The sequence below is a fragment of the Danio rerio genome, chromosome 7 (genome assembly GCF_049306965.1).
Source record: "Danio rerio strain Tuebingen ecotype United States chromosome 7, GRCz12tu, whole genome shotgun sequence".
NCBI classification, from domain to species: Eukaryota; Metazoa; Chordata; class Actinopteri; order Cypriniformes; family Danionidae; genus Danio; species Danio rerio.
The window spans coordinates 69,964,643-69,981,515 of NC_133182.1; the positions used below are offsets into that span (position 1 = coordinate 69,964,643).

General features: G+C 38.7%; 1 long non-coding RNA gene across 1 annotated transcript; it reads right to left on the reverse strand.

The window, feature by feature from the left end:
- Positions 1-2,949: 2,949 nt before the first annotated feature.
- On the reverse strand, positions 2,950-14,603 carry LOC141375182 (uncharacterized). The gene is made up of 3 exons (XR_012382800.1): positions 14,521-14,603; positions 12,726-12,772; positions 2,950-4,034 (listed from the first exon to the last, which is right to left on the reverse strand). It is a non-coding gene; the product is annotated as an uncharacterized lncRNA (long non-coding RNA).
- Between the last annotated feature and the right edge of the window lie 2,270 nt (positions 14,604-16,873).

Consider the following 16,873-nt stretch of genomic DNA (forward strand, 5'->3'; position numbering starts at 1 on the left):
CTTGTGGAACTTTGATGTGGAGATGGAAGTATGCGATAGAGCACCATCCTGCTGCAGAATTTGGCCTTTTTTATGGTTGGGAATATAAGAGGTAGCTAAGATTTCTTGGTATTTTAGACTATTGATGTGGCCTTCCACCCTGTAGATCTCATGCACACCCCCATACTGGATGTAACCCCAGACCATGATTTTTCCACCACCAAACTTCACTGTTTTCTGGGTGAATCTTGGATCCATGTGGGCTCCAGTAGGTCTCCTGCAATATTTGCGGCGACTGTGGTGTAATTCAACAGAAGATTCATCTGAAAAATCCACCTTCTGCCACTTTTCCAGTGTCCATCCATTTAGCAGGCAGTGGGCCTTGGCAAATGCCACACAGTTTTTCAATTGTCTTTTGTTTAGTACTGGCTTCTGGGCACTGATTCGGCCATGGAGGCCATTTCGAGAGAGAATACGACAAACTGTTCTGGTTGACACAGGGACTTCAGGTGACCAGGTCTCGTGGAGCTCTGCAGCAGTGGAAAATGGGCTGGCCTTAGATTTTTGAGCCAACAAACGGTCCTCTCGAGCAGTTATCTTGAGGCGTCTGCCTGACCTGGGCTTTTAAAAAACATCTCCAGTCTCTTCAAGTCTTTTTTTATCCTCTGTACTTGACGCTGAGACACTTCGAAGGTTTCTGCCACATTGGCAGTGGATCTGGTTTTCAGCCTCTTGATAATCAAGACTAGTCTGAGGGTGAAACTTAGGCATTTTTGCAGAGGTCTAGTTGCATTTGATGTGAAGGACTAGTGTACTGGGGTTCTTTTTATACACACCTGAGACCTAATTGGTCCATTATTAGTCACAAGTGAAGCTCATATGACAAGGCGACAACACTTATGTCTTCACAAAAATGGACTTAATGGGCTTTACAAAGCTGGGAATATTAGAATACTTTTTGACAGTTTCGTTTTGCACTGAAACATTATTACAAAAGCTGTTGGGATTAAAACATGCCATTTCTTGAAAAGAAATCTTGATTAGAAATATATTTCAATAACACTTCAAGTCAATTTGTACACAAGCGACAGGACTTTTGTCAGGGACTGTATTACCTACAGTAGGTCAAACCAAAGATATTCATACAAATTTCTGACCTTATAAACCACCAAAACCAGTACACACACATGTTGGTTGATGGTTTACAGGGACTTGTTAAAGATGTAATGTATTTTATACAGTAAAAACTGCTTATTATATTGCCCTATCCTTATGCTCACCCCTAAATCCAACCCTTACAGGAAACCTATGGCAAAATTTGAAACCACGTTAACATTTTTCAAGAATTTTAAATTACGAGGACGTAATCATGAACAACATCAATGTTGTAATACCTATAGGTCACATGTGTATTGTTATTGGAGGTTTATAAGAAGAGAAATTTCTATAATATTAGTATTCATTCATTTTCCTTCGGCTTAGTCCCTTATTTATCAGGGGTCACCACAGCAGAATGAACCACCAACTATTCCAGCATATTTTTTACACAGCGGATGCCCCTTCTTGCCGCAACCCAGGACTGAAAAAACACCCATACGTTCTCACATTCACACACACGCATACACTATGGACAATTTAGTTTACTCAAACTGTGGGGGAAACCGGAGCACCAGGAAAAAACCCACACGAACACAGGGAGAACATGCAAACTCCACATGGAAATGCTAACTGGGCCAGCTGGGACTCGAACCACTTACTTTCTTGCTGTAATGTGACAGTGCTAACCACTGAGCCACTGTGCCGCATAATATTGGTATGTGTCCTAGGTATTTAAACATCGAGATGATTAATGAGGACATGCCTGTAAATGTCTGTTGAGCAAAATGCATTATGTCTATGGAAAGTCCCTGTAAACCATCAATACCAACACACACACAAACACACACACAGACATCTAAGCAGCTGCTGTTGACAAAAGACCGGGCAGAGGGAGAAAGGTGTGGGCTGAGCTGGAGCTGTAAAGTGCTGAACTTTCTCCCTCATTGTCTCTCGCTATTTCCCGCCCTCCTTCTCCTCGACCAGGCCCGAATGGGGAGCGGTCAGGTGATAAAGTGGCACCTGGCGGACAGGTGTTTGGGAGAGTCTGCCAGGGGTCGGAAGAGATTAACCACCCTCGCTCACCTGAGCAGAGAAAGACAGGGGACAGGTGCATCTGCTGGGGCTGTGGCGCACACCAAAGTCAAAAGGGCCTCCGCACGACAGCAACAGCCACCTAATTACAGTCAGGGAGGCGTGCGGAGAGGGTGTTGAATAGAGGAGGAGCAAGAGGAGTGGATGGTCCAGTCTCTACATGTCAAATCGAGGACCCTCCTTGATCCAACTGCATTGTGTAGGTGCAGTGACACCCTCTCTTTTTCTTCGCCATGCCCTGCCAGAGGGTGAGGTTGGACATTTCTTTCACTCCTATTACAGCAGAGCCTGGCTAGCCATCTACTTAATTACAGCTTGAAATAAATAAAAAGGCAAGGATGGGTTTTCAGGAGCGGGATTTGGGGCAGGGGTCCAGGTGCTGGGCGGATGAGCAGAAATAGAGGGAGGCGAGAATGAGAGGCATCATTAGTACTCAAAGAGATCTTTAGCTAAACTTCCCGCCAATGACAACAGGACTGTCAAATGTCCCCAAACAATGGGTTCTATACCATGATCCAACATAGATGAAAACATTAAGGTGATGTCAGTCGCAACAAGTTGATAAAGGGTCAATAAACATTTACTTTTAAATGAAGAGAAACATTTGTCAAGCTCTGTAATCTTGAATATCCTAATCCCGCCAATCAAGATATACATTTCATATTTGCTAATAAAGTATAGTGTATTGTGTTTACTTTTACCATATTAGCCATATTACCAACTGTGTATCAGATGACAAATGATTTAAAAATTAACTACTATAAACGACACACATTCATTCATTCATTTTCTTTTATTATTCAGCTCATGCCGAGTTCAGACTGCATGATTTTCAAAGTAGTCGTGTCACAGATGTTTTCACACTGCATGACTATCTGGGCTTGCGTTTCGTCGCTGCTTTGTTTACACTGCAAGATGGATCGGCGACAGGGACTTTCAGATTGCATGACTTTACTATAGGAAGAATCGCCGACAACTTCGTCCAAACTACGTCTCACAGCCAAAAACACGTAGTATATCTTTTGTTATTAACTACATAATGAGAAAGAAGCCTTTAATGGGGTAGAAAATGTACATATTTGCTCACCTGGGTTTAAAGGGAATTAGCCATTTCTCCTCAACGTTGATAATAAACTAATTTCTTTCTGTATGAAACGTCAAACAGACACGGTTGCTCCTGAGTCCTGTCAAACCTCCACTAGTTTTTCCTCCATTTTGTGGGTCCAAATAAACCTATAAGCCTCCCGCTGGCCTGCAGCAGATATACACACACGCAAACACAAGTGAAAGCTGCTCTCTCATTGTTTGTAGGCGATGGCTGATGTTATTTTCAGTCAAAACTCAATTCACACGGCATGATTTGAATCGCCGACAGCTCCAGATATTTAGCCCGCCAAATATCTCGCAGGCATCGGCGACTCATCAGCGATTCTCTCAGATCGCGTCTTTGATAGTTCATACTGTGTGATTGTCACTCATGTGCACGAGCAGCGATTTGCCTGTGATTTCAGGCATTTGTCAGCGATTTCTCAAAACCTGTCGGCGAACCAAAATCGGGGCTAAAATCACGCAGTCTGAACTAGGCATTAGTCCTTTTATTAATCTGAGGTCACCACAATGGAATGAACTGCCAACTTATCCAGCATATGTTTTACGTAGCACTAAATACATTTCTGAAGTACGCTATAGGGCAGTATGGGGCCGTTCCTTTTTGGGCTTACTGTAGCAGCTGACCGTTTACCTCTGTGTGGACGGCTTTTCCGCTGTTACAGTTTGTCTAGTGGCTCGCCATGTATGTCAACGGACTTGAAATCTCGAGAGAAGCTGACCACGAAGACAGGGTTGGAGTCCAATGAAGAACAGTTCTAGGTAAGACAAAAACAAAAGCCAAAAAAATAAAATAATTAAGTAAATAAGAAGGTGAGAATTTGGTAAAATCTGAACACGTAGAAATAATCAGTGGGTTTTTCTTTTTTAAGATTGCTTTTTAAAACTGTCGGTTGAGTTTAGGGAAGCGGGTGGACGCTGGTCAATCGGCGCTGAAAACAAGGCAAGGCAAGTTTTTTTATTAGTGAAGTTTATGCATAAACTAATTTCGAGAGGATCACATGCTTATGATTGACACGGCTGGCCCTGAGTCAAGCTAATGTACGAACCACCAATCAGACTATTCCTAACCAAGTATAAATAACCAAACACCTTACCTTTAGTCATCTTCGTCTTGAAGAATCCCCCCTTCCACCCCTTATCCTTCTCTTTTGTCTAGGGCAGCACGGCGGCCTAGTGGCTAGCACTGCGGCCTCACAGCAAAATGCCTCCGGTTCGGGCACCTACCCAAACGGTCAGCATTTTCGTGTGGAGTTCATGTTCTCCCCGTGCTTGCGTGGGTTTTCCCTGGGTCCTCCGGTTTCCTCCCACACTCCCAAAAACATGACACTTAAGTAAATTGACTAAACCAAATTAGCACCAAATTCGATTCAATTCTGTCAGCAACGCATCACCTTAGCAACCCTCATGCAGCAGGGGGGGGGTTCTCGAGATCTACCCGAGCTCAAATCCCCTCTCGCCCTGCAACGGGAGGGAGCTTCGGGCTCGAGGCTCTCATGAGCTCGGGGCTCTCTCCCGGGACAGCATGCCAATCTAGCTTATTACCAATCATCAGCTAAGTGTGAACTCTTGAAAGCACATTTCATACACAGTGGCAATTCAAAGTGCTTTACATAAACAGGAATAAAAGAGACAAATATAAGAAAAATAAAAACAAATAATAATTTTTTTTTTTTTAAACAGATAAAAATGTGTTAAAACTGGTTATAAAAGAATGAAAAAGAAGATGGCCAGGATGAAAACACTATTGGTTGGGTTTAGGGAAGGAGGAGGGTGGGTCGGTCGGTTGGTCAGACAGTCACTCGTTCAGTCAGTCAGATGACAGCGGCCTCTGGTGGATTTATGTAAAAAACAGCAGGTGCGGATGGCACTCTCGAGAGAAATTTGATATCTGAAAAAGCATACACAGCGGCCTCTGGTGGATTCGTCATAAAACAAAAACTGCAAAAAAAGACACACCTCCTGGGACGAATTTGGTGCTTTCCAAAAATCTATATAGTTGTATGATTTCAGAATGAGTCTGGGTTGGGTTTGGCATTGCTTCTAGCATTAGAGTTAAGTATGAATTTATTCATAACTCATTAGGTTTGAGTTCTGCCTGCAGATAGCTCTCTGCAACTCTCACATGGTTGCCCACTGAAGCTAAGCGTTGCTGTGCCCAGTCAATAGCTGGATGGGAGACTACATGGGAAAGCAGGGTTGCAGCTGGAAGTGGTGTTAGTGAGGCCAGCAGAGGGTTCTCAACCTGTGGTCTGTGTTGGTCTTAACGTCCCAGTATAGTGGTCTGTGTTGGTCTTAACATCCCAGTATAGTGATGGGGACTCTACACTGCTCAGTGAGATGTTAAAGGGTCACGAAACACCAAAACACATTTTTTGAGCTTTTGACAGTCGTATATGTGTCCCACACTGCTAAAAACACTATTAGGACACCTATATTTCACTAAAAAGTGTAAATTGGTTGTTTTTGCGTTATTTCAAGCAAATTCGTACTTCCTGTTTGAAACGAATTTTTGAAGCTGCGTCACGGTCATGACATAATAGCGTGTATTCCAGCGTGCAGACTGGGCGTCTGTGCCTGAGTGAGTCTTATTACGTCTTACAGTGTGATACATTAATGCATGAGTAAGGCTTGGTTCAAAACAATCAGCGCGCTCTATTGTGCAACTTCATTAATATTAATTTGTGTCACCGTGTTTACACCACAAAGACGCCACGTTGTGTTGGCAAAACAAGCGTGAAGTGTTGCTTTTATTGTTTGCTGCCGTTAAGTTTCGTTTTCATTTTCTCTCTGTGAGAGCTTATCTGGATCACGTGTGGATTAACAGTGTACGCGACGCTCGACAACAATAACTTACGTGTCTAAGGAGGATTATTGTTTACCTGAGAGCTGTTCTCATCTGCAAACGCTGAAATCTGGATTTGCTTGTAGTATTCTCTCCATAAAGACGCGGCTCTAGTTGCTGGTGATTTTCCTGTCTCTACAGATTTGGTAAGTGAGCGACCAGTGCTCTTTGTTTATTCAGTTTGCTCGTATCGAATTAAGTTAACTATAGCACTGAGTGCAGAAATGTTAGCACCGCATTTAGTGACCGGAATAACACACGCGGCTTTCTGACGCTACCTGCCGTGTGCATCTAAGTTTCCGGGAAATGCAGAGTTTTTTTTTTCTCTCATTCGCCGTGCGGTATCAAACATTGCATGAAAAATACACGCTTAGAGCAGTTCCTCGAATCAAATACCTCGTTTGTCGCGAGGGGCATGAATGAATTCCCTGAATGAAAGAGCCAAACTGCAGTTAAAGTCCAACATTTATTAATTCAGCAAATAATTCGACTACAGATGTCCATGTAGGTTAAACACCATCGCTTTCTCCTGTCTGTGTGGGTGTGTATTTTGACTCTGAAACTCGCGCGTGCACAAATAGACACTCCCACACCATCCCACTTTAGTTCCTCCGACACTCCCCCCTAAACAGAGCTGGACACGCCCACTTTTCTGACTTTTTCGAAAGTCTACTAATCTTTGTGAAGACATTGATCATAATTTCTCACAGTAGTTGTCAACAATGATTTAACAAGGTAGATAAATATCAATATGCAACACTTCATTTGTCTGAAATAGTTTTTAAAGTATTTTTTGAAAAATATAACTTAAAGTAATTTTCAAATTTACACCAATGCAAGTGTGATTAAAAAAAGAATACCTATAAAAAAATCAGATGCAGCTTACTCATATGTGGTACTATGGTGAGCTTTTTTCTTGAACATGCCTGCGAGCAACTCATGTGAATCTGGCGGGCTACCTGGTGCCCACGGGCACCATGTTGGTGACCCCTGAGCTGGCATTTGGTGTGCGGTCTGGCGCAATATGGCTGCCGTCACGTCATCCAGGTGAATGCTGCACACTGGTGGTAAATAAGGAGATTCCCCCCCATTGTGTAAAGCTCTTTGAGTGTCAAGAAAAGCGCAATATAAAATCTAAGGAATTACTATTATTATTATTATTATTATTATTAATAATAATATTATGCTTAATATAATCAGTTTATAAGTTACCATAACTCTTTTTTTATTAAGTTTTTTTTTTTTTATTGTAAGGTAAACTAACTTATTTGATTTAGTTTTATTCGCTGTTGGGTTTTACAGTGTAACATCTGCAGCTGCAGGGGAAAGGTGAAGTTAAATGAATTCCAGAAAGGCTTCCTGAAAGTTGAAAGTTTAAAGTGTTCAACCATATGAGATCAAGCGACGCCAAAGCCCCACTTCAATATTTTATGAATAAACTGAACAGTTTAATGGTCACTTAAGGCAAGCCACACCTGAAATCCTAATAGACAGACACGTTTATAGGCACATTTGCTCCCTAAAAACGCCAAGCGGCGGTGAGAACTGCAGACTCTTGTAGCTGACAGAAATGGGACAGGACACTTGAAATACAGCGGTGTGTAATGAGAACTCTGTGTGTGAGCAAGTCAAGAATGCAGTGGGAGGCGAGGGCTTACAAGCTACAAATTCCACGTGCAAAACCCTCAAAAGAAGCAGTAATGGGAAAAATCTCAATCATCAAACAGGCAGGTTGCAAAGACAAGATAAGCATGGGAGAACTAACAGAGAGTGACATTTCCCACATACCACCATGCCTGACGTCACGTTTGTTTTACTGCTGTCAACATTGTTGCAACCTGTATACCGGCATGTGGGACTTTATTATGTTAACAAACTGATTTAACAATTTATAGATACTACCACCTGTATTAGTAGGTGGGGTTGTGCAATTAATGGAAATTCAATTGAAATTCAGTCAATATATATGTATATGTATGTATATATATATATATATATATATATATATATATATATATATATATATATATATATATATATATATGATAAAATGATTATTGCGTCATGTCCTGCCCATTTCCAGTAGTCTGCATTTATTCTCTCACAAAGCCTAATTTCTTGTGGAGATCAGTAAAATCTTATTACATGGCATTTTTAGCATAAAATATGCTTGATTTATTGAAGTCTAATAGTTTTATTTATGTTTTTTAAAGCACAAAAGAGAACTTGCACTATATTGTGTGCGCTCAGTCTCGGAGACGGAACACAACACGGACATGTATAGTCATCATTTAGCTTAAGGTGCATGTCTTATTGGTCAAGCACATGTAATTAAAAAGAGGGCAGTTATAAGCTAATGTTTTGGGAATTGGATTTGAAATAGAAAGATTGCAGATTCAATTCCCAATGCAGGTTAAATTCCTGATCCCAGCAGAAATTAAAGATGGGTGGAATTAATGAAATCTTCGATTCCCACTGCTCTAGGTGTATGCTCACCGTGTGTACACAGGCTTATTCTGATAACGTACCTCTACAATTCTTCCGTATATAGTAGTTTTTGTTTTCGCGAATTCACCAGAGGCTGCTGTGGTACTTTTTGAGATCTGAAATTTCTCTCGCGAGTGCCATTTGCGCCTGCTCTTCACGCATAAATCTAACATAGGCAGCTTACTGACTGACTGACTGATCAACCGACCGACCCATTCTCCTTTCCTAAACCCAACCAACAGTGTTTTTAAAAGAAATCCAGAAAAAGAAAAGCCCTTGTCTGAATTTTACCACGTTTTCAGATTTTATCACATTCTCACACTGTCATTTACTTGTTTATTTTATTTTTTGGCTTTTGTTTTTGTCTTATTTGCTTTCCGAAACTGTTCTTCCCCCTACACAAACCCTGTTTTCGTGGTCAAATCCACTCTGTGCCTCAACTACACTGACGTACATGACAAGCCACTGGACAAACTGGTAACAGTAGGGAAGCCGTCCATATGAAGATAAGCGCTCATCTGGTAAGCAAGAAATGGAACGGGGCCATACTGCCCCTTAGCGTTCACTTTAAAGACAAAATGCAGTCATATATTTCTCTGGCTACATAATTCCCGATCTTCAGAAACATATCGTCACCTTGGAATTATAAGGTTCTATCTGCGTTCTGAATGATTTTGAGATAATGAGCTTTAAAGTTTTTGCGTTCCATAGCAAACAGTATATGTGTAACATTTGTTTTTTAATTATAAAGTCTTAAAATGTAACAACTTACATTATGTAACATCCCATAATGTAAAAATGTTGTCATTTATTAAGAATATGTGAATAATTCAATTTTGACAAAAATGTCAGATAGAACCTTATCATTCTAAGGCGACGATATACAGAGGGTATGTTTTCAGAATGAGCCTATGTTGTGTGTACGTATGCTCTCAATCATCACTCAAAATGTGCCTGATCACTTGGATGGGTTTAAAGCAGAGGACCAACTTCGTTTATAGGCAAATCCATACTTGCCAAGTCTCACTTTACGTTCAAAATGAGTCAAAATGCATTGTTTAGTGATTAATCACATAAAACCTCATTTGTTATATAGTAAATAATCAATGTAATCATATAAAGACCATAAAGAGTAAATCTGATCCCTGTTGCCGATCAATAATCAAACAACGGAAGACAAAATATTTCAATTGATCTAGCAAAAGGTTTTGAAAACATAGCCCACTTATAATCATTTTCAACCATTTTTTGTTACAGGTTTAGCTTTCTTTAAAATGCCTAATTTGTGTTTAACAGAAAAAAGAGAAACTCATTAAGGTTTAAAACAAGAATACATTTTGACAGAATTTTCATCTTGGGGTGAACTACTGAAACACGGGGATTGACACTAACAACTGAGGTTTGGATCCATATGCAGGCTTATTCGGTTAGTCAGTCAAGCAATGGTCAATACGGGTGCAAACAGGTGTATAAGGCAATCCAGAAACGTAGTCAAAATAACAGGCGAGAGGTCGGAAGGCAGGCGGCAGACTGAGAGAAAAAGGTAAACAAGGCTAAGGTCAAAACACTGGAAAACAATAACGCGTTGTAATGTCATTATATAGCTAACAAGACTCGTCAATGGGAGTGATCAGTCTTTGACAATCCTCAGGTGGTGCGAGTGTAATCAGTCTAAATGAGGAAGCATGTGTGTCTGTGAGCGGAGTGCATGTATGAAAATGTAGTCCAGAAATGGCGGATTTGTAGTCCATGGTTATTGTGAATGAGGTCCAGCGATCTTAGGAGTATTGATCACTGGTGATTGTGACAACTACAGTACCCCTTGAATACTCTACTAAATAAAGAAAGGCACCTCCAACTCGGATGAATTGAGGATGAGTAACTTATCCAACATAGGGTCATTCTGAAAACATAGCCCTTTGTACATTTCTGAAAATCGTTAATTATGTAGCCAGAGGAATGTATGGCTGTATTTCGTCTTTAAAACGAATGCTATGGGGCGGTATGACTCTGTTCCTTTTCGCGCTCACAAGTTGACCGCTTACCTCCGTGTGGACAACTTTTCTGCTGTTACCAGTTTGTCCAGTGGCTCGCCACGTACGTCAGAGGAGTTGAGATGCAGAGCGGAGTTGACTATGATGATGGAGTCCAAGTCTGGCGAAGAATGGTTCCAGAAAGCAGGTAAAGCGTTAAATAAAGGTAAAGGTAAGGTAAAATAAAACAAACAAGTACTGTAAATTACAGGGTGTTAAAACGTGTTGAAAATCATGCTGCTGGGACGTTTTTTTTTTTTTATAGATTGCATTTAAAAGCGCTTGGGTTTGGGTTTAGGGAAGTTGGTGGACGCTGGTTAATGGGTGCTTATTAAAACACTATCGGTTGGGCTTAGGGAAGGGGGTGTTTGGCAGTATCGGTCAGTCAGAAGTCAGTCAACAGCAGCCTCTCATGGATTCGCAAAAACAAAAACTATATAAAAAAAAAAATAAAAAAAAAGCTCCTGGGACATATTTGGCAGTCTCCAGAAATGTATACAAGTGTACGTAATCAGAATGAGTCTGGGTTAACAGGACATTTACATGGGTGAATTATCCCCTTAAGAATTTGGGTCACGTTTTATTTTAATGTACATTTAAATAACCATTTACTTACACTTTCAGTTCAATTAACTACTAATTAGCTGCTTATTAATAGTTAGTAAAATAGTAGTTGTGTTTAGGCATTGGGTAGGATTAAGGATGTAAAATAAGATCATACGATATAAGTGCTAATAAACAGTTAATATGCAGGTAATAAGCCAGTAGAAAATGGTGTCAATTGTTACGTAAACCAAAGTGTTACCAGAATTTGTTTAAGATCTGCTTATTCTACACTTTCCATAGAGGGAGTTTTGCCCATCTCTGATCTTCCTATTGAGGTCAAACTGTATGAGAATGTTTATATCCTGCTAGTTCTCACAGCCAGGTGCTGATATCTCAAGGCACTATCTTTTCTAGAGCACACAACGAGTGTTGTTTCCTGTATTGTCATTAGATATTTTAAGAGATCACTTCAGAGGCTGTGTGTAAGGTCAACAGATTTAAAGGAACACACTTATTTTTTGGAAATGGGGTTTAGCAGTAGCACATTTAGCTTAGCATATAACATTGAATCAGATTAGACCATTAGAATCTATTACGCAGCAATACAGCAGCAAAGTTCCTTGATTATTACATCAAAACAAGATTATTCCTAGCTATGTTGGCCTAGAAAACAGTAACTTTTCATTTTCTGTCAGTCTGGTTATATTACATTGGTCATTGTCATAACCTCTAACATTGTTTTTAATTCAAAGAAGTTTCAATTAATATTTTTAACTTTAAATTTAACACTAACGTCCCACTCAGTGCTTCATTTGGGTGTTATTTCCTCACCCTTTTCACCAATTGTAAGTTAGTTTTCATTTAGCATGTACTAAAAACCAGCCTGACCAGCTAAAAACAGCTAAGACTAGCTTGACCAGCTAAAACCAGCTAAGACCAAACCGACCAGCTAAGACCAGCTAAAAAGTGGCCAAAACCCCTCTAAAACCAGCCTGACAAACCAGCCATGACCAGCCTGGGAAACCAACTAAAATCAGCTTGGGTGACCAGCTAAAACCAACCTGACCAGCTTAGGCTGGTTTAAGCTGTTTTTTTTTTTTTTTTTTCAGTACGGTTAATAGCATATTTGGAATACAAATAGGTAGATAAGCTATTATTATAACACTAATAAGCATATTAAACAGAAGTATTTTTGTTTCAATTAAAATTACCTTAAATAATTAATTAGTATGCAAGAAGTTGTGTCACAAGGACTGTTATTTGACGTCTGAGTTTAAAATCTCTTTGGCAGCTCCACACATTCCAGAGCAATATGGATCTCCTCACTGCTGACAAAGACATTCCTCAGAAGAACGGCTTGTTTATTATCGAAAGCTTTGACAATCAGGCTGTGTAAACTACTACTTCAGAAGATCAATAACTCAGAATGTTTAAAGCCATTTAGGAAAGTGCTGCTATCTCAGCGATTCTGACCAATTCTGAGTGAAACCGAAGGTGGATAAATAGCACGGAGTAAAGATGTTAAATCATTCACATACCGTGGTTAGTCAGGTAAGCCGTGACACTTTGTAAGCTGTCCTGTAAGCTGTGAGAAATCAAAAAGAACAAATTAGAATGACGTAAAAACAAAGAACATTTGCAACCGATTCACTAAAGTATAAGGAGCGCTATCCTGCTGAAGAATTTGCCCTCTCCAGTGGTTTGTAATTTAATGGGCAGCACAAATATCTTGATACCTCAGGCTGTTGACGTTGACATCCGCTCTGCAGATCTCTCACGCCCCCATACTGATTGCAACCCCAAACCATGATTTTTCCATCACCAAACTTGACTGATTTATGAAAGAGTCTTGGGTCCTTGCGGGTTCCAAGTCTTTTGCAGTATTTGTGATGATTGGTATGCAGTTCAACAGATGATTCAGCAGGAAACATATACCTTCTGCCACTTTTGCAAATGATCAACTAGAAATCAAGTTATTATTGGTTGCTCATGTAATTTGCATCAACGACAAGACTTTTGTCAGGTAGTGTATATAAATATATAGGCTACATAACAATGTTGGGAGTCTTGTGAATTGAATCCATGATTATCAATAGCCTTTTTTTTTACTTATTGATAACCTCCATAATATTTTTTGTTACTTTTACCAATTGTATTTACGTTTCAACTAATTTTGTTTTAATAAATGTAAGTTAAGAAGACTAAAAACGTTTGTTTTATCCTAAAAACCAGTATGTTACAGTATATTAATACCCTTAGGATGTTTTTCTTTTCTTTCTACATTTTTGTATGAAGTCATGTCTGTTTCAGCAGCTGTTTACTTTAATAATTTCTCTCTTTAACAACATGTGAATTATCATTTGTAGTCATTTAAAACAATGCTGTATGATAAATAATCAAATATTATGCACAAGATCAAAATCCATAAAATAGCAAATGTTTCAACAGTTATCCAATTCTTTCATTTTAATGCTACACAACAAAAACATTGAAATTACAGCATTGTCAACAAAATGGTATGATTTATCCTTTAATTTATACATAATAAACCTCTTTAACATTGGTGAAGGAACAAAAACTGAGTGACTTGTGTTGTTTTGCACATAGCCACAGTTCTGACTTTCATTTTCAAGCTGTTTCCTCTGTATTTTATTTTCAAGATCTGAGGTAAATTAGCTATCTACAGCTTTCAGTAGCCTAGTATGGAAATTTGGAAATAAATGTCACATAAAATGGCATTCAAACTCACATTAGTGGCATTTAACACTGAATAAAGCACATAATTTGTACCTGAGGTGATGGTAGTTTGTGCTGTTGTTCTGTAACACTGCAGAAATAGAAACCGTCTCCAAAATAGAAAATTTGCGCGTCGTGGTGGCAGATGATAAGTACAAAAACTATTTTAACATGGAAAAGATAGCTTTTATCGACAGTTTTACGACACTATTAACAGGCAATAGCGCTTGTCAACCACAGGGGGGAGCCGCGAGAGAAATATGGTGCCGCTATGCACTTCGTTTCCTTCCTGAGCATCGAGAGGGAAAATGGATCTCACAATAATATTCACTGCTTGAAAGGGGTAAAATATTCAAACTATTCTGGAAAATATGTCAAATGCTGGAAAAGGGGTCAAATATGCAAAAGATGCTGGGGAATCTGCAGGATTATTCTGAAGAGAAGCTGGTTTATCTGTTCAGAACAAAGGACTCATAAACAGCCTCAAAGCATACTCATAGATCACCCAGGTAAATATTAATACCATAATATTTACAGGTAGTACTTAAAAATAACATTAGTATTAAGTATTGCTCTTATTTTATTAAAATGACTCACATTTTCATAGATTCTGCAAGGGGTTTTGTTTGCCACTGTACACCTCTGGTTTTATGCGCATTTCCCACTGAATCCCTACATCTAGAGGGAAAGGTAAAAAAAAACACTGTGGTAGGGGACTGTGTGTATTTGTTTGTAGATGAGAGGAACGTTTGTGTGTGCACATGGTCACTCTGATGTGTGTTCTGCACAAGGTCAGGCTGACCACGACGTCTGTGTTGGGAAAACATGCCCTGTAAGAGTGTGTGTTAGTTTGTATGTTCAGTCCCCTAAATCAGCGGAAAGCAAATTGTGTGTGTGTGTGTGTGTGTTTATCTACTTTCCTGGAGGCTGAGGAAGTCCATGTAATCACCGGGGGGTTTCCAAGTAGGCCACAAAATGGTCTTGACTAAATTAGACATTTAATTACAAATTTAAGCACTGCATAGGCCTGTGTGGTCCTTTTATCAAGTCTATTATAAATAACATGGGGGAGAAAAAAACAAAAACTTTTGCTAGACTACCTAAATTCCCCTTGCATTGATTCAATTCATTTTTATTTCTCTAGTGCTTTTACAATGTAGACCGTGTCAAAGCAGCTTAACATAGACGATTATAGTAAATTGAAACTGTCTCAGTTCAGTTTTCAGAGTTGAAGTTGAGTTTAGCTCAGTTCAGTGTGGTTTAATTTTCACTGCTGAAAGTCCAAACACTGAAGAGCAAATTCATCGATTGACCAATTTTATCCCTTAGACATTTTTATTATTAATTTATTTAATCATTATTTGATTTTTAAAATCACGTGACATGAAGTAACTTAATATCTAACATATTTTTTCTAAATATTAAAAATATATTCTTAATATAAAAACAAGCCAACCGAAATCAGTATACTTTTAAAAAGAGATCAAGGTCATGTAATATAAAAAAAATTAATAAAAAGGCAATATTAAAATTACAGAACATTTGCTGTAGTGTAGTGTAGTGTATAATATTTATTCATTCATTTTCTTTTCGGCTTAGTCCCTTTATTAATGTGGGGTCGCCACAGCTAAATGAACAGCGTAGTATTATTAAAATAGTGTTTGATAGCATACGTTTTTTTAGGGGATGAACTAAAGCTTTAAAATCAAAAGAGAATATACAAATAAAAAACTGTAATTGCTAAAGTAGAATTCAAATTTGCCATTTAAAGCAGTGGTTCTTAATGTGGAGGTCGCTTGTTGATTTCCAAAAATCTAATTCATTGTATTAAACTATTAGAATTATCATTTTTTATCCATAATCTCCTGAAGAACAAACTAGTAGTTAACAGTAACGTTGTTAACAGGGTAATAATAGTGGCAAAAGGTCAAAAGAAAATCGTCACACTTCCACTTCAGCTCTCAAAAATTTTTTAATACATTTTATTAAAACATTGTTATATTAAAAACATTTGGAAAGCTAAAGAAGCAGCGTGACAATTTTCTTTTCATCCTTTGCCACTGTGTTTTTGATTGTTCACCTGGCTTTGAAAATTCTAGATGTTGGCACATTTCAGTTTCTTGGCAACATGGTTATAATAAACATTAAAAGACATGCAAACAAAAAGCCATAAGCCTTTCGATTTTTTTGCGACCCCTGGGATGATTACACTATATTAAATACACAGCAATAGCATCAGGTGCAGCATATTGATTTTATGGCATTAGGTTAAACTTTCTGACACTATTATGGCACTCATGTTCATTAAAAAAAAGTCACTAGGCATGGAACAAAAACAGCGGTTTGGAAAATTTTATGTTTTAAAACCGGCAAAATATTCTGCTATATTGATCCTAAGGTGCGTGTTCAATTTTTTATGTGTTTTTTTTTTTTTTTTGCTTTGTTTGTTCTTTAGGACATAAGTCTCTCCAGCAGAAAAGATATTCAAAGATGCTGTTTTAAATTGTGAAGAAATCTGTGCTTTTGAAACTAATGAAGACAGCTGAAGTCAGCGGTTCATTTGAACCGTTTAGCCTGACATGTTTACTGCTCCAAATATTTAAAAAGTTTCTCAAATAAAATCTATTGTGTTTAAAGAGGAAAATTGAGTTTTTTTACTCAGATATTTCAAAAGAACATATTTTAGAGCAGTGATAAAAATTCAGTGAAATCGTGACATTTTTATCCAAAGTTACCCGTCAAAATCTTATACCGGCCCATTCCTACAGGCCACAACTGAACATGGATCCTCCTAATGGTGTTCTCCAAAATGAAATGATAAATAGACTTGAGTCTACTGTTGTGTGCAAGGCTAATATATTTATAACCACCTGAGAGAATATTGGGGGTGACGAGCAGTGGTGGAAGGAGTACTGAAAAATCATACTTAAGTAAAAGTTGCATTACTTGC